General features: G+C 40.6%; 1 long non-coding RNA gene across 1 annotated transcript in view; it reads left to right on the forward strand.

The window, feature by feature from the left end:
• Positions 1 to 1,737: 1,737 nt before the first annotated feature.
• The window catches only part of LOC112158348, a 37,429-nt gene continuing 22,830 nt past the window's right edge, over positions 1,738 to 16,336 (forward strand). Inside the window, exon 1 of the long non-coding RNA XR_002921298.2 lies at positions 1,738 to 2,356. This is a non-coding gene — a long non-coding RNA (uncharacterized LOC112158348). The remainder of the gene's footprint in view (positions 2,357 to 16,336) is intronic.

Here is a 16,336-nt window from a genome sequence, read left to right on the forward strand (position 1 = left end):
TTTTGAGGTAACACTTAAAAATACAGATATACAGAGATGTAAATAATATGCAATATTCTTCATTAAATACAGAATTTATTAGGATTTGCTGGATATTAATTATTTTAACTCCTGTTTTCATGATTCTTCCACACACATAAGAATATGTTTGGGACATTATAAACTTTATTTCCAATCAGGGAATCTCCTGAACAGCATTTGCCTGTTAATATTAAAGCCATGTATTTGCTGCCCATTGCTTCCTGTTCAGTGTCGTCCCTTTCACGTTTTTTTTTTTGTTTTTTTTTAGTATTGTCAAATGTCATATCTCCAGTCCTCCAATACTTAAATCCAACTGTTCTTTTAAGCCCAAATCCTGCTAACCAAAGGGTTATGGTCAGGATAGGTGTTACAGTAAGAGTTAGGTTAAGGGTTACAGTTACGGCTGGGAATCTTCTAGTGTAGATACTCAAATCCTGCCTCCGTCGCGACATTTCCGCTTCCCTCTAATAATGATATTAATGTTTTTTTGGACGCCATCTTGCCACGCACCAGGTCGACGGTAGTAACACATCTCTGTTGTTCCTGTTGCTACAGTATTTTGAGCCGTTAGAAGGTGACTAAGAACAGTTTTTTTTTAAACAAGTTAAACAGCTTTTAGAAAATTCTAGCAAGATGAAATAATAAATATGGATCATCTCCAGGTAATAAAAAAAGCCTGTATTTCTGAGCACTTTGAAGTTGAAAACTGGTCTGGAAAGACATGGACTTATCAAACCATCCCGGTTCCTGAGGCTCAAAGATGACGTTTAGTTTTTCCTGCATCTAACTGGAGACAACTTTGAACTAACATGTTCTGAGCTTAAGTTTAGCAACAGATCATCTGTAAAATGGTTGATTCTTCAAAATATAGTCACCTGAAGACAAATGACATTTGAAATAAGTCAGTATATTCACTAAACAAAATCAAAAATGGGCCCAAAACCAACCCCTGTGGAACTCCATAAAACAAAAAGAGTCACTGACAATGCTTTTTTAGTCAACTGTATCAAGAGTAGATGATAGATCCAACAAAATGATCATCGTCTGCTGCCTTCATCGCTGTCTGTTTTTAAAAGAGAAATATGCAAGCTCTTCTTTGGGAATCGTCACGTTTTTTAATTTAATTTACAGAAACCAGTCTGGAGTTTAATTATCATGTTTGCATTTATGAGACAGAACCTCAAACTGTCACATTCCTACAACCATAGACTCAAAAACATCTACCTTCTGATCACATCTACTGTTTGCCATTGTTGTTATTGTAAGATGAAACTCAGCTCTTCAAACCTAAACTGAAAACCTGTTTGTCATGATGCATGTTTTCCATTTGGCTCTGATTTTCATTATTAAATCAGTTTCTTATTTAGATTTGTGTTATTGGAGCAACCTGAAATCTTCTTCCCACAAAACAAGTTACTTCTGAGCCAAACCTAAATTTGGTCAACTCTGATTTTTACACCCGTCTTGGGACAACTTCAGACTATGACGGGGCAGACTAAACAGTCATTGTCTGGCAGTAATTATTACAGTTCTCATTTATCAGAATCAGTGAACGCACCAGAACTGAAGTCCCCCCCCCTCATTGATTTTGATTGGTCCTCGTCTTAGCCCCGCCCCAATGTGCCACAAGAAGGCCAAAAGTTTTGTAACTGAAACTTTGAGATTCGTAAACGAAAAAAAAAAGAGTTGAAACTGAAAAAAGTTTTTAAATTGACATTTTGAGTTTTGAAACCTATTATTTTCGGCCAAACATTGATATTTTTTCAAAATATTTTATTTTGGTTTCAAATAATATTGGCCCCAATTTAGCTCCATACAGCTGACTGCATGCCTGTGTTATTTCGGTCCTTCTGTCATCATAAAATGCACTTTTTAAAAAATTGACCTGATTTCTTTATCTCTTGCTATCTTTCTGATTACATTGGTTCCAGTTTGGGACTCATGTAGTCTTTTTATCCGCTAAAAATGGCTTCAAAAACACGCTAGGTGCGGCAGACAGTCCGCCTGCCTCACCACAATATACATGCCACCATTAGAGGGCGCCGGTGAGCCCAGAGCGTGTATGTGACACCGCGGCTAAAAAATAGTAGATTTAGCGGTAGTAAAACAAGTGCAGCCGTCCAGTTACTCTTTAATGTTGTTTAGCATCAATTTCTAAATGGAGGATTTGGTTTTTAAACCTCTAAACTCAAGAATTAGTTCAGACACGTCATTGGTAGTGATCTCTACTGAGACAGAGAGACTTTTAACTCTGAAGAAAGAAAAGAAATACTTCTACAAACAGAACATTCATCTGTTTCTTCAGGAGCAGCGCAGACTTCATTCATAAGTCAAAGTAAGTAAATTTTTGTGATTTTTTTTATGCTACAGTTTGTGAACAGAAGTAAAATGTTGAATGGAAATTGTAAACACTTTATCTGTTGTCAGTCAAATGGTGAATAAGCTGCTCTGTAGGTAGTGTTGCCAGATAGTGTCAGAGCTTTCAAGTTATTTATTTATAGAACTATTTATTTATATAAATGTTTATTTCATATTTCCAAACAGTTGGTGGGTGTGTCAGTCCCCTAGTAAAGTTTGTAAATCTGATTTTTTTTAATATAAATAATAATTATGTCTATTTTTTGGCACGAACAAAACAAAAAAACAATTGAACGCTTGACAGAAGATCAAATAATTTATTTTCAAAATAAAAGACGCTCTGTGTGTTGAGTAAACAAGACGTCTTCAAGTAAACAGGATGTAAAAACCTACATAGTTTATCATCTATGTGCAACTCAGCCTTCAATTTATAAATGTAACTAATCTAAATTAAATAAATGCCTTACTTTTTTTTCTTCGTTTTTCTCCTCTTTGTCCTCAGCAGTCTTACTCTGCTGGGTTTTGTTATTTTAGTTTGGGGTTGTAGTCTTAGTTTGCAGGCTTTGTTTATTTATTTTCTTTAGGTAGTTTTGGCCCCATGCTGTTGGCATGCAACTGTTATGCAGACGATGTGTGCTTGTGATACGCAAATACCTCATCTTTTTGTTAGCATGTTCTCTACGACCCATTTCCTGCATCACACCCGTAGAGAAAAATATGGATTAAGATTTTCCCTGTATGAGTTCATGAAGTGGTCACCTGTGTGTAGGTTTGGACTCATCGTTGTGGTTAAGACATAACGTGCAGCATGTTAGTGTAAATGCAGATAATAAATTCTGACATTATCTTTGACTTTAGTCTCGCTCAATACGCCTCATATATGACATCAGTTTGAAAATAGACTATTCATTGATGACGTGCCTTATAGTGCGTAAAATACAGTACATCATTTCTAATCACTTGACTCAATAACGACATTTTAAATGTGAAACAGCAGGACATAAAACACCAATTCCCTTTTACAGAGCTGCCAATAAATGTTCACCAACGTCCACAACTGTCTGCTTCTTCTCCACTTTTGTATTTATGTCTCCGTCTAGCTTCTTTTACACCCCCCCCCCCCCCCAAGAGACAGATATCCAAAGTCACACAAACAGAACCGTCTCCATGTACGTGGAGCGGTTCAATTCTGCATGCCTGAAATCAAGCTGGCAATTTGGTCCTTATAGCATGCAGATGGTTGATGTCGGTCCAAAGTAAACGCCGGCGCTGCCAGGGAGAGCGTGCGCTACCTGCCAGCGGCCTCCGCTCCACCATGGTCTAGTAGTGTCCACCAACCCGGTGCCTCACAGTGGGCGTCTGCCGAGCAAACCCATACACACACAGCCTTGTTCCTGTTGTGCTTCTGTCCTCAAACGCTTAGGGATGAGGATAAACAAGCCAAGAAAGCCAGCTGTTTATTGTTCCAGGTATCTGCAGCCGAGGCGGAGTGATGGGGCGAAAACACGCCTGTTTATTTTAGATCCAGTTCTGAAGTGTGCCTGGAGACACTGGACCAATAACACATTAGGGAGGAGGAAAAAAAAGACAAAAAGCAAAATAATCAACACTCAAGCAGAAAGACGGAAAGGGGGAGGAATTTTACTAGAATTTTGCAAGAGAAGCATAAAATTAGAGCTGAAATGTGTCTTCTCGAAGCCGTGTAAAAATATTTGAGTAGTGGGAGAAATGAGGGGAAAGAAAGACGAGGCGGCTTTGTTTTTGTCTGTAAGAGTTAAAATGTTTGGCTGGGCTGGGAGCCAGCGTGGAGGACAGCCCGCCTCAGTTCCACGGTTCTCAGGAGCCAAAAAAGCAGGTCTGCCAAGTCTGTTGAAATCAACTGAGCACCCATGATAACAGTGTGGCAGAAAGGCCTCATGGGTAATGGCATGATTGTCTTTTTGAATGGAGAAACTTATTTACTAGAATGTTCTGTAGCTTATAAACTAAAGTGGTCAGAAGAAAAGAGGCAGAAAAGTAGATTCTGATTAAAGTTGGGGGCTTGTCCGGGTTAACAATAGGTTAGGATTTGACTGAAAACCAAACTGGTGTTGCTGCAAGTTTGTGTTCTGTTTGAAGGCGACTTATTACAGGTTTATCAAAATAAGTAGAATCAAAAAAAAAAAGTTTTTTAAGAGCCAAAAGCAGGTCTGTTGAAATCAAATGAGCTCCCACAAGAACAGTCTGGCAGAAAGGCCTCATGGGTAATGACACGATTATCTGTTTGAATGAAGAAACTTATTAACCAGAATGTTCTGCATCTTAGGAACAACAGTAGATAGAAGAAAATGGACAAAAGAGTAAATTCAGATTATAATCAGGGGCTTGTCCGGGTTATAGTCTAGGTAGAGATTTGAGTTCAAACTGGAGTAACGTATGTCTTTTTTGTTACTGTGGCATTTTGTTCCATTTGAAGGTGACTAAGAAAGGTTTTGTTAAAACAAGTAAAAACAATTTTAAGAAAAATCTGATGGTTTAAATAAAATACAGCATTTGTGAGCACTTTTAAGTTGAAAAATGGTCTCAGTTTCACGGTTTTTACCAGAAAAGAAATGACAGTAGCCAGAAGAAAACAGGCAAAAGAGTAAATTCTGATTATAATCGGGGGCTTGTCCGGGTTACAGTCTAGGTATGGATTTGAGTGGAAGCCAAACTGGAGTAATATACGTCTATTTTTTGTTCCATGGTTGACTTTGTCCAGGTTTGTTAAAACAAGTAAAAACTTCTTTTTAGAAAAATCTGATGGTTTACAAAAAAACTACATTTCTGAGCACTTTAAAGTTAAAATGGTCTCAGTTTCACGGGTTTTAGGAGCCATAAAGCAGGTCTGTTGAAATCAAATGAGCTCCCACAATAACAATGTGACAGAAAGGCCTCATGGGTAACGACACGATTGCCTCTTTGGTTTGGGTTAAATCTAATGAGCATTTTTTTAGATTCTGAGCGAAACCCCCGCATGCGAGTCGGCACAATTAGCCAAAACTCGACGCTGGTTAGTCCTCGAGTCTGGATTCTGACCTCCGATTCGCTCTCATGTCAAACAGCCTCACGGTGTTCCAGACGTGATGACAAAAACAGAATTAAAATAAAACTATTCTGATCCCTCTGCTGCAGCAAAATCCAGATAAAACAAAACTAAATCCCTTTCAGATTTGATACGAATCTGCTGGGTGGAACCGGAATCCTGGAAAAAAAAAGACACTTTGATGGATGTAGAAGCTATTTGAAATGCTAGACCGCTACACGATCCTGCTTAATCAGAATGAGCCATGGTTTTCAGATGGTGTTTAGATATCTAATGCTAACAAATGAGGCTTCTCTTCTACACTCCAAGCGGCCTCTTTTGTTTCCTGAAACATGGAGCGCGTTCGGTTATTATCGTTTCCCCTCTTAGCATGTAATTGCACCGTTATTGCCATGAAATGCAGAGTTTGGAAAACTGTTATCGCCGATCTCAAACTGATTAAATACTTTTTGTTCTTTTTTTCCTCTCATTTATGCCCCGCCCACTTCACGGCTCCACATGAAGGGATGATTTTTTATTCTTTATTTTTGGGGGTCGGAGTTTTCTGACGGGTTGCATGAGAGCACAGCTTGTCCCGCGGAGCTATGCGGGCTGCAGGGGCTCCTGTTTATCTTGGATGCCAATGAATAACATTGTACGAAAAGGGAGGAAATTAAAAATGCAAGGTTATAATTTACAGCAGAGGGGAACTGATTTAAAAAGATTGGAGTTTTTCTTCACGCTGCTTTGCTCAAAGTTTTCCCAAATATGCCACAGCTGAGTGTGAACTGAGCTTCGTTGTGCCGGTAATAACAACCCGGGCTCCGCTGCCAGCTCTCTGTACCTTGCCCCCTCGTACTATTACTTCTTGGCCCGCGCCGAGGCGGGTCTTCATGAGATCCAAATGCTAAACATGCCTAACTGATTATACATGTTGAGAAAAATGCAGCTCTGCAGGATCAGAAAGAGTGAAGGTTTTTTCGTCCGGAGATGATGGATGTCACGGGGAGCGTTTTGCGACCTGTGGGCGACGCCCCGCTGGGAGGCAGGTAACCTCCGATTATTGGTGTCATGAATCCAACTTTACAATCGAAACCACGACGAGGATGCTCGCCTTGCGGCTGCAGAGAGGGCCCTCCACTGTGTCTGCTTCAAGAAACTCCACTTGCGTTTGGTTTTACAACCTTCTCCCTTCATAAACCTCAAATTTGCTGCTGCGTAACTCGACCACTTCCTCCCTTCCTGTGAGATCAGGGCGGCCGAGCGGCGTGGGCTGCAAACAGCTGGCACCGCAGTCGCTGCACCTTTGGCACCTGTGGGTGGGAGTCAACACAGCCGGCTAAACAAACACATTAACCGGCGCTTGCCGTGGCAGCCAGAGGTCCACCTGCAGCACAGGAAGCAGACAGATATGTACACGGACGTATCAGGAAGCGTAAGCTTACCTGCTATTTGTGGTTCTTTAATTGATTTGGCTGCTCAACTTTGCTTCCTGCTCTCCTGTAGATGGCGATGTTGCCTTGATTTGAGAGGAATTCCAGTCCTGGTAAAGCTGTGGTCTGCTCTGTGTGAGGCCTTTTTCCTAATTGATGACATTTAAGCACAGAAAAAGTCTCTGAGTTCATCTCAGCTAATGTCAGGAAACTTTTTCTGAAAGAAATTCTGTCAGTTCTTTCCTAGTTTTCCAGACATACACTGTAATAAGTGAAACATTTGGCCCAAATAACAAAAAATATGTGATTTGTTACATTTAATATTTTCATTTTTCATTAAGTTAAAATTTGGGGTTGATGGTTTACTAAACTCAATTACATAAATTTAGTTAATTGATCCAATCTTTTACTTTTTACAGTGCATTGAAAGATTCACTAAGACTCAAAAATGTTTCTTTTAGTGTTTCACTTGCAGCAAGGAGTGAACAGACGATGGTTACGGTCAGTCTGCATTATGTCAGTGCATTCAAAAATTACCAAAATGTTCTAGACACACAAATCTCCACGACTTCATGTTTGTGACCTTTGAAGTCAGAGTTTGCTTTGAAACTGCTACAAGTTTGGTTGTCACATAATAAAAACAGAATAGAGTGTCCATCAAGTAAAAACTATGATAAGAAAACATCAAAAACAATATTCCATCCAATCTGTCCCTTTCTGGGTCACAGGGATGCTGGAGCCTATCCTGGCCACTCGTGGGTGAAGGCGGGGAGCACCAGTCTGTGGAAAGGCCACAATCACACTCATTCCCAGGGAGAATTTAGAGAAACTAATTAAGCTATGAAGCATGTTTTGGACGATGTGAGGAAGCAGAAGTCCCATCATGCACGGGTAGAACATGCAAACTCCACACAAAGATCCCCGTTTGTGATTCTGTTTCAGGTCCCCCTGCCGGGACTTGAACCGGAGTTCAGAGCCCTCAAGAACAATGATGCATATGAAAACATGTGAGGGATAATTCCTATCGAAGCGTGAATTATCAGAAGTTAACGCACGACATGAAAGCCTGAACCGTCTGACTTGAAGTGCGTTACTTTCCGATAATGCACACGATGAAGAGCATTATCCTGCTTATGTCACAGTCCAGGCCTCGAGGGCCGGCCTCCTGCTGGTTTTCAAGAAGCCCTGACGTATCTGTAGTGGGCTACCAAACACATTCTTATTCTCACATGTTGGCAGATGGTTGGGGGCCCCGCCGCATCAAAAGTTAACATTTCGGGTGTCCCTGATTCGTCGTTCTTAGATGTGCTGGCTGTTCCAGTTAAATTAGGGCTCCCCAACCTCTTGGCTATAAACTGGTACTGGACACACTGGTACCCTAACCCTAACCTGGTACTGGACACACAGGACAGGAACCAGGCGGTACCAGACAGTACAGGAACCGAGGATATGGTACCAGTTTGTGGACAGGGTTAGGGTACCGTACCATCCTGAGAACTGGTCTACGTCCAGTCGTTTTTTGATGTGCTGGATATCACCATTAAATCAGGGATCTACAACCTCTTGGTTGTAAACCGGTACTGGGACACACTGGTACCCTAACCCGGTACCGGACTCATGTAGACCGGCACCAGGAAGTACCAGACAGTACCGGAACTGAGCATCTTGTACCGGTTTGCGTACTGGGTAAGGGTGCGAGAATTGGTCTACGTCCGGCCGTTTTTTGACGTTCTGTCTGTTCCCATTAAATCAGGAGTCTTTAAATCTCTAGGTCGCGAACTGATACCAGTTTGAGAGCCACAGACACCAGTCAGGGGTCCCCAACCATTTGGACGTGGCTCGGTACCGAAATGTGGACTGGACCCTAATCCCAAACCTGATACCGGTACCCCAATCTTACCCCTGATTAGTGTCTGTGGCTTGGTACCAAGTGACCCTTGAACTTGTACCAGTTCACGACATGGAGGTTCAAAGACTCCTGATTTAATGGGAACACCCAAAAGATGAAAAAGTGACTTGAAGAGGTCCTTAAGCAAACGTTACTATCTGACGACTCGGGAATGAAAATGTGTTGCATTACATGCATCAGGTGTGTTTAGCCAATTAGGAGCTTCAATGGCAGGTTGGTTGGAAAACATGGTCACTTACGAAAGAAATAAATATCAAAATCAGTTTTTTAGTACTTTATTCTTGCTATTTTTTCTGTTTAGATTTTTCCACAAAAAGTGGACTATTTGATATGTAGAAAAGCAATAGAAATGCTGATCGGTTAAATAAACTATCATTTCAGAAACAAAGTTCCCCTCTTACTGGTTATTTATGTCCAGATGAAGGAAAAGTTTGTTTTAAAGAAGCAGTGATATATAACATTTTGGACTCACTTTTTAATCCACACCCAGCAGCCAATCAGAATCAAGTTTTCATCCAGACCATAACTTTCCTAACACCTAATATCTAACACTTCCTGAAAATCGGTTGCAGCTTGAGAGGAGGAGGCGACAGCCATGCAGGCATAGAATGGAAAACGGTGGAGTGAATGGATGAAGTGGCAGCAGAAGGTTCTGTTTGCCCAGCAAACTGGAAACGTGTCTCAGCGACGGTACACAAACTTACAACTGGGAGGCGGGTGAGGGGAGAGAAATTTCCAAAAATAAGGCAGGAAAAGTCACGGGCCGGCGTCACAGAAATAACATGAAGGAGAGGAGAAACGGACCCTCCAGAGAGGAGGGAAACTTTCCACAGGCTCAGTGTTTATGTGGGCCTGGCAAAGCCCTCTAATGAGGAAACGATGCTGAGGAGATCTGACACGTTGCTAAACAAGCCCGACTTTCCCCGATCTGCCCTCGCTGGTGCCGGTCTGCTCGCCCCCCGAAGATGTGCTGATGTCCAGGAAACGAGAGGAAGCCAGAACTCCCACTTTCATGATGACAAAGTCTTTTTTTTCTCCCCTCGATGGCAGCCCAGAACAATAAAACACAATCGCAGACCTGAAGTCAAACAAGCAAGCTTAGCCGTTGTTGAAACAGATCAAATAAATATGTCACGCAGGTTTGTCAGATTTATTTTTAGGGAGCAAAACATCACAATTCTAATAACAATCTGGAGAAAATAGATTTAATTTACATGGAGAGGCCATTCTTAAGAGCAACAAACTCTCCTCACACAAAGGCCGCAGTGTAGGCGGCGTCCCCATCGCTTCATCTCCATCAGCGCACAGACGTTTACTTTTCAGCCCTTCAGTCTCCGGGATGACAGGCACGCTGGGGAATTTTGTATATGATAAACTATGTGATAGGTAACCTTCGCTGACCTCTCCTCCACCTTTTCCCTCACTTTTTTTCCTCTTAATAAATCCATCTCTCAGATTTCCTCCCCCCCCCGGCCTCAGCTGCTGGCTCTCTGCCCACAGCTGAGGATGTGAGTGCCCGGCGACGCTGTGGGGGTCCCACTGGGGAGCCAAACGGTGGAGAGGCGGGAGTTGGGCGGTCAGTGTCTGAACGGGCTGCAGGGAAAACCACAGGCCAGATCCCAGGGGATCACGTTAGTCCTTCAGATCCGGTGATGGACGGAGATCTTCTCATGAGCAAACCTGTTCAAATAATAACAAAAATGACCATCTACGGTCTCTAACCCTCCACAGAAAAGACTTTTCTGTCCTGAACGCTCTGCTCTGATTTATGCTTTTCCATTAAATTTCATGCTGTGCCTCTCTGTGCCATACTTTCTCAGAACGCTGGAGGCTGCGGTTCCAGCCGTGTAGAGTTGAGCCGGACTGACTTTATGGATTTACCTGCGAGTTTTTAAAAATATCCTCCAATACTAACAACTGTTTGCTTAACTGGGTCAGAGGTTAATGCAAACCTGGTTACTGGGCTGGATTTGAACCATGGGAACCTGTTAACCCAAACAAGAGTCAAATTTGGGTCAGCCGCCTGTCCGAAAATGTGTTCATAAGCTTGATGTGGGAGGAGCTACAAGGAAATGTTTTCAGCCTGATCGCTACAGGGAGTGGTGTCTATTTATCTTGTTTACAATGTATGGAAGACACGGATAATGTTGAGAGATCAGCTCTAGATTGTGAGATTGTTCTGCTTTGGGAGCTGCGTCTTTGTGACCCAGGTTGAAAGTTTGCTGCGGTCCTACATTAACCAGAGAAGCCAAAAATAAAAGCAAAAATAAAATTAGAAGAGCTTTTTTTTTTATTGTCTCGATTAAAGGAAAAATATAAAGTAGTTCAGGAGGCCTTCCCATTCCGCAGCAGCTCCCTGTCTGCCGGCGTAGCAAGCAGGCAGGTTCTCATGGCCCCTGGGCGAGTTCTGATAACTCTTTGTGAGTTCTGATGGCCCCCAGGTGAGCTCTGATGGCCCCTAGGCAAGTTCTGATGGCTCTTTGTGAGTTCTGGTGGCCCCCAAAGTATGCTCTGATGGCCCCTTGGGCGAGCTCTAATGGCCCTTTGCAAGTTCTGATGGCCCCTGGGTGAGTTAAATCCATCCATCCATCCATCTTCTTCCGCTTCATCCGGGACTGCAGCAGTCTAAGCAAAAGATGTCCAGACTTCCCTCTCCCAGGCCACTTCCTCCAGCTCCTCTGGGGGGACCCCGAGGCGTTCCCAGGCCAACCGAGCGACAGAGTCTCTCCAGAGTGTCCTGGTTCTTCCCTGGGGCCTCCGCCCAATGGGACATGCCCGGAACACCTCTCCAGGGAGGCGTCCAGGAGGCATCCGGATCAGATGCCCAAGCCATCTCAACTGGCTCCTCTCGATGCGGAGGAGAAGCGGCTCTACTCCGAGCTCTCTCTGGGTGACAGAGCTTCTCACCCTATCTCGAAGGGAGTTAAAACTGTGTCAAACTGTGTGACCACAGCGAAAGAGAAGCTGCATCAGCGGACTCAGAAACGGAGGGAAAATGAAAAAGATAACCGTGGAGGATCATAATAATCCTGAGCAGGTGTTTATTATGGATGAAGCCGGCCTCTACGTTGCAGAACCGTCTATTGTTCTGAATTAAAAAGAAAAAAGCTCTTTATTTTTAGCAATACTCCAATGTTCTTCAATAAATGTTTTACAAGAATGTTTGATGAGTATGGATCGGTAACGGACATTCTTTGGCCGCAGGAGTCGAGTGAGTTGGAAATGGGGAGGTTTCCGTACTGGCGGATTTGGCGTGTCTCCGTTCCCCAAAGCGGAATTACTGGGAGAATACTGTATGTAAAGCATTTATCATTCTTATATCCTTTATTTTCATCCTCGCTTTTTGACCCTTCGATGTCGGCTCTTCCTATCATTGTGAAGCAGAATTCACCAAGCGTTAGATTGTTCACCCACTAATAGGGAACGTGAGCTGGGTTTAGACCGTCGTGAGACAGGTTAGTTGACCAGTCTCCTCCACAATCTTGGTGTCAGAAGTGGGATTCCGCATCCTTCGTCGTAGCTCAGACCGGAGGGATTGATCAACCTCAATCACAGACAAAGATTCATCCTCACCTCACCAAATCCTGAAGAGTGACAAGGACTGTCGTCCAGCATCCGAGATCGACCGCGATGGAGTCATCGGACTTTGTTGGACGGATGGATCCAGGGAGGAAGATTATATTTGAAAAGAATTCAAGTATTTTTTGCATGGGGTAATTTGGAACATCAATAGCATCCGTTTTTTTTCAGAAAAGAAAAAAAACACTTTTGAAACCCATCATTACAAGAGTCTTATGAGTATAAGCTATGCAAGCACTTAACAAAGGCCAAAACTGCTTTATAGTCATCTATGAACACACAATGATGGTGGATCCAAACCGCCAATCCTCTAAACACGGCCACCTTTAATCATAGTCCCATCAAACTTAATCGATTATCCTTCTCTTGTCAAAAACTATTAAAATCCTTCTTCAGTTATCAGGTATAAATGTCTCCCTCATTTACTTCCACTGAATTTGGAGTTTTTGCCGATTGTCAAAAGCTTTTAATCCATTCAAGCTTCAACCGATTACACCAGATTTAGCCGAAAACCTGGCACCAAGTTTTGACAGAACAAATGCGCGTCTCGGCGCCTCTCAGGGGACTTCCCTTCCCCTCTTTAGAGTCAGTAACGGTTCATCTTGGTTTGACGGTAATCAAAGGCAAACGCAGTCACTCTCTCCTCCTGTGTCAACACCCTGACGGTGGAGGGCTCGCCAGCGACTGCGGTCTGACCTGTCGTCGTATTAGTCCTGACAGGCCTTAACAGGATTAGAACCCCGGCCGGCACCGAAACAACAACACTGAGAGAAAGTCGGGACGCGGCGAGCTTTGCGGTTGTCATAATACACACGTGGGTGTGAAGAGGACGGGATTAGAGGCCTGTTATGTGTGAGTCTGAACATACATGGCCCCCAGAATGTGGTGAACGTCACCTCCCGCCCCGCTCCACGCACTTACACGCTGTTTGTTTTTACAGTTGCATTGTGGGACACCGGTGCCGAGTGGCCCCCGCTCCTAACTGTCAAACATGATTACTGGGGGGTGCCCCCGTCTTCACACGGCGTGCAGGACTTCTCGAAAAAGATACAGAAAACGACGAACTCGCCAAGATAGACAGACATAACAAACAGAGAATTCCACTATTTTCAGAACAAACAAAAACTCTTCAAAAGTGGCTCTTTATGGTTTTAAATTGCACAACGAAATTGGATTCGGGTTCAAAGTGAGCCCACTGAAGGTCTTGGCGTATAACAAGAACCATGAGAACGGCGTGCATAGCCTGAGGTGAGAAAACACATGAAGTGTGAGGAAAAACCTGCATGAATGAATGGATGGAGAATCTCTGAAAAAGTATCAAGTTTGTGTGGAATAGCACGTCCACTTATCTGGAAAGAGAATCAGCCGCTTTCAGGTGCACCCCGAAGCAGATAAGCTCCGCCCACACAGACTGAGAGCCGTTTCAGGAGCTGCAGGTTTATGTTGTTTCACTGCCGTCCAAACGCCGCAGCGTGGCAGGTTTGAAAAATCTCACCGAAGAATTTCCAGCCCCAGAGAGTTGACCTGTCACAATGCCCCCAGTCAACCATAAATGATGTCACATCTCATTAGGTCTCCCTGAAAGCAGATCCTTTTTCTCAGTGTTGTTTGGCCGCGACGCTAAGTCAGAGCGCAGACACCTGGAGAGGAAGGAGCAGAGCGGGGAGGAGAGGTCTGCAGGAGGAAGCCGCTATAAATCAAGAGAAACTCAAATGGAGGCGGCTGGTTGTGCCTCCTTTGTTTCACAAAAACACAAAAATTATTAAAAAAAATAACACTTTGAGAGGCTAAATATAGGAAACGTTGAAATGAAACAACAAAACTTCAATATAACAGTAAACTGAAACTAAAGGAAGCCAAAAACTTAAATAGACTGAGGAGCAATTAAGTGAAGTGGAAGCAGCTGTGGGTGATTAAAGGGATCACCTGGTGGGAAGAACAACCTGAATTTTGTAGTTTGAATTAAAAACATCAATTATAACACAATATTATAATGAATAACAAAAATATTAACGATAAATTATCTCATTTTTATACTATTGATCGTTTCTATCTAAATAATAACAGAAAAGGCAAAAATACTGAATGAAAAGTTGAAAAATCACAAACTAATTTGTCCTATTTCAATAGAAAAAGTAAATATTTGGCTTTTAAAAGGTATTTTAGCCGATATATATAAAAGACAATTAAATCCATATCATGGACAAAGTTTTCCAACTTTTATCGAGTCCTACATTGAGTTTTTAACAATATCATATATTCAAATTATTTATTTTTGTCATTTTAATGTAAGTATGTTAATATAAAGTTGATCAATTTAAGGTTCTTACAAAGTGATATTAGTGACATTTTTATTTTAAAATGTTAGCAACTTTACTGAAGTTAAATTAGTAAAAATAATTGAAAAATGACATGTTGCAAATGTAAGAAATGAAAAATTATATGTATATTTTTTATATTTGGGTCATAATTTATAATAACAAATGACAAACGTAAATTTAAGTTGAATAGTTGAATAAAATAAGAATAAAATCACAAAAATAATCCAAAATACATTTCATAATTTGTCTTGCAATACCTATTATAATGTAAAGCTTATAGAAGAACAAAAAACATGAACTATAGCACAGATTTTTTATAAAGACACAAGAAAAACATCAATAAAATTTAACACGAATAAGTATTTATGTCTAAATATTGATGAAAACACTGAAAAGTAAAAAAAAGTGTTACGCTGTTTTGATTAAAAAATAAGTAAACATTTTATTTTAAAATGTTATTTTAGCAAATTCAAATAAAATAAAATTACATCCATATCAAGGAGAAATGATTTAAACATTTATCAAGTCTTATTTTAAGCTTTTAACAATAAAATAAATTTAAACAAAATTTTAATGATAATTTTAATATAAGTGTGTTCATATAAAGTAGATCAATTTTGGTTCTTACAAAGTGACATTTGAAATGGGGCATATTTATTTTAAAATGTTAGTATTGAATTTAAATGAGGAAACATCATTAAAATATGTTTTAAAGATAAATGATCAAAAAATAAAAATTAATGGGAACAGAAGAAAGAAGAATGTAATTGTGTCCCATCGTTGATTGATAATTTTACCATAATAACAATAATAAATAATAAACATAAATAAAAGTTGAACAGAAGGATAAAATAAGAATAAAAGTACAAAAAAATCAAAATACATTTCACAATTTGTCTTGCAGTACCTATTATTATACCAAGCTGTATATTTTTACATATCACAGGGGGAAATGTTTTGCTGACTTTTCTCATTGGAGTAAAAGTATTTTTAATATTTCTTTTAATTGGATTCTTAAACATCAATTTTTTTAAATTACAAGTTTCCTCAAATTAAATTATCAGCTATGACTATGATTATAGCTATGCTTATATTATAATATAGTACGATTGTTTTTTTATGTCAAAAACGTTTCTAACATCCACAAACATCTTTTTTTGTTTCTAGTTCTCTTTGTAAAACCAAACAAACATCTACATAGTATATGACATTCATTTTAGTTAGACAATCTGCTAACAAATATCCTCTTGATTATTTAAATAAAATATCCAAAAGTTAAAATGATCTGTGATTAGATAATTATGCAGTTAACATCTGCACAAACTAAAAAAGCATCAATAATGAATCGTATTTATAAATGTCCAAAAATGGTCAGACATGATGGAAAAAACTGGTCAAATCACGTTAACGTTTTGTGATATTTTCTACATAAGGTTGACTTGTAAGCTAATTATGGGATATTTTTCAAAAGATGAAAAATATCCCATAAAATATATTTTGAAAAAAGTTGAATGCGTCGTGCAATATTCAGTGTACCCTGACCTCACAATGGATTCAGCTCATTCTGAAGTTGCTATTTGTTCTTTCAATCCCCTTAATTAAATTTGATTAAATTCAATTTTAAGTTCACAAATTTAGACACATTTTTTTAAACTACGTTAATAATCTATTT

Source organism: Oryzias melastigma, linkage group LG24 (assembly GCF_002922805.2).
Source record: "Oryzias melastigma strain HK-1 linkage group LG24, ASM292280v2, whole genome shotgun sequence".
NCBI lineage: Eukaryota > Metazoa > Chordata > Actinopteri > Beloniformes > Adrianichthyidae > Oryzias > Oryzias melastigma.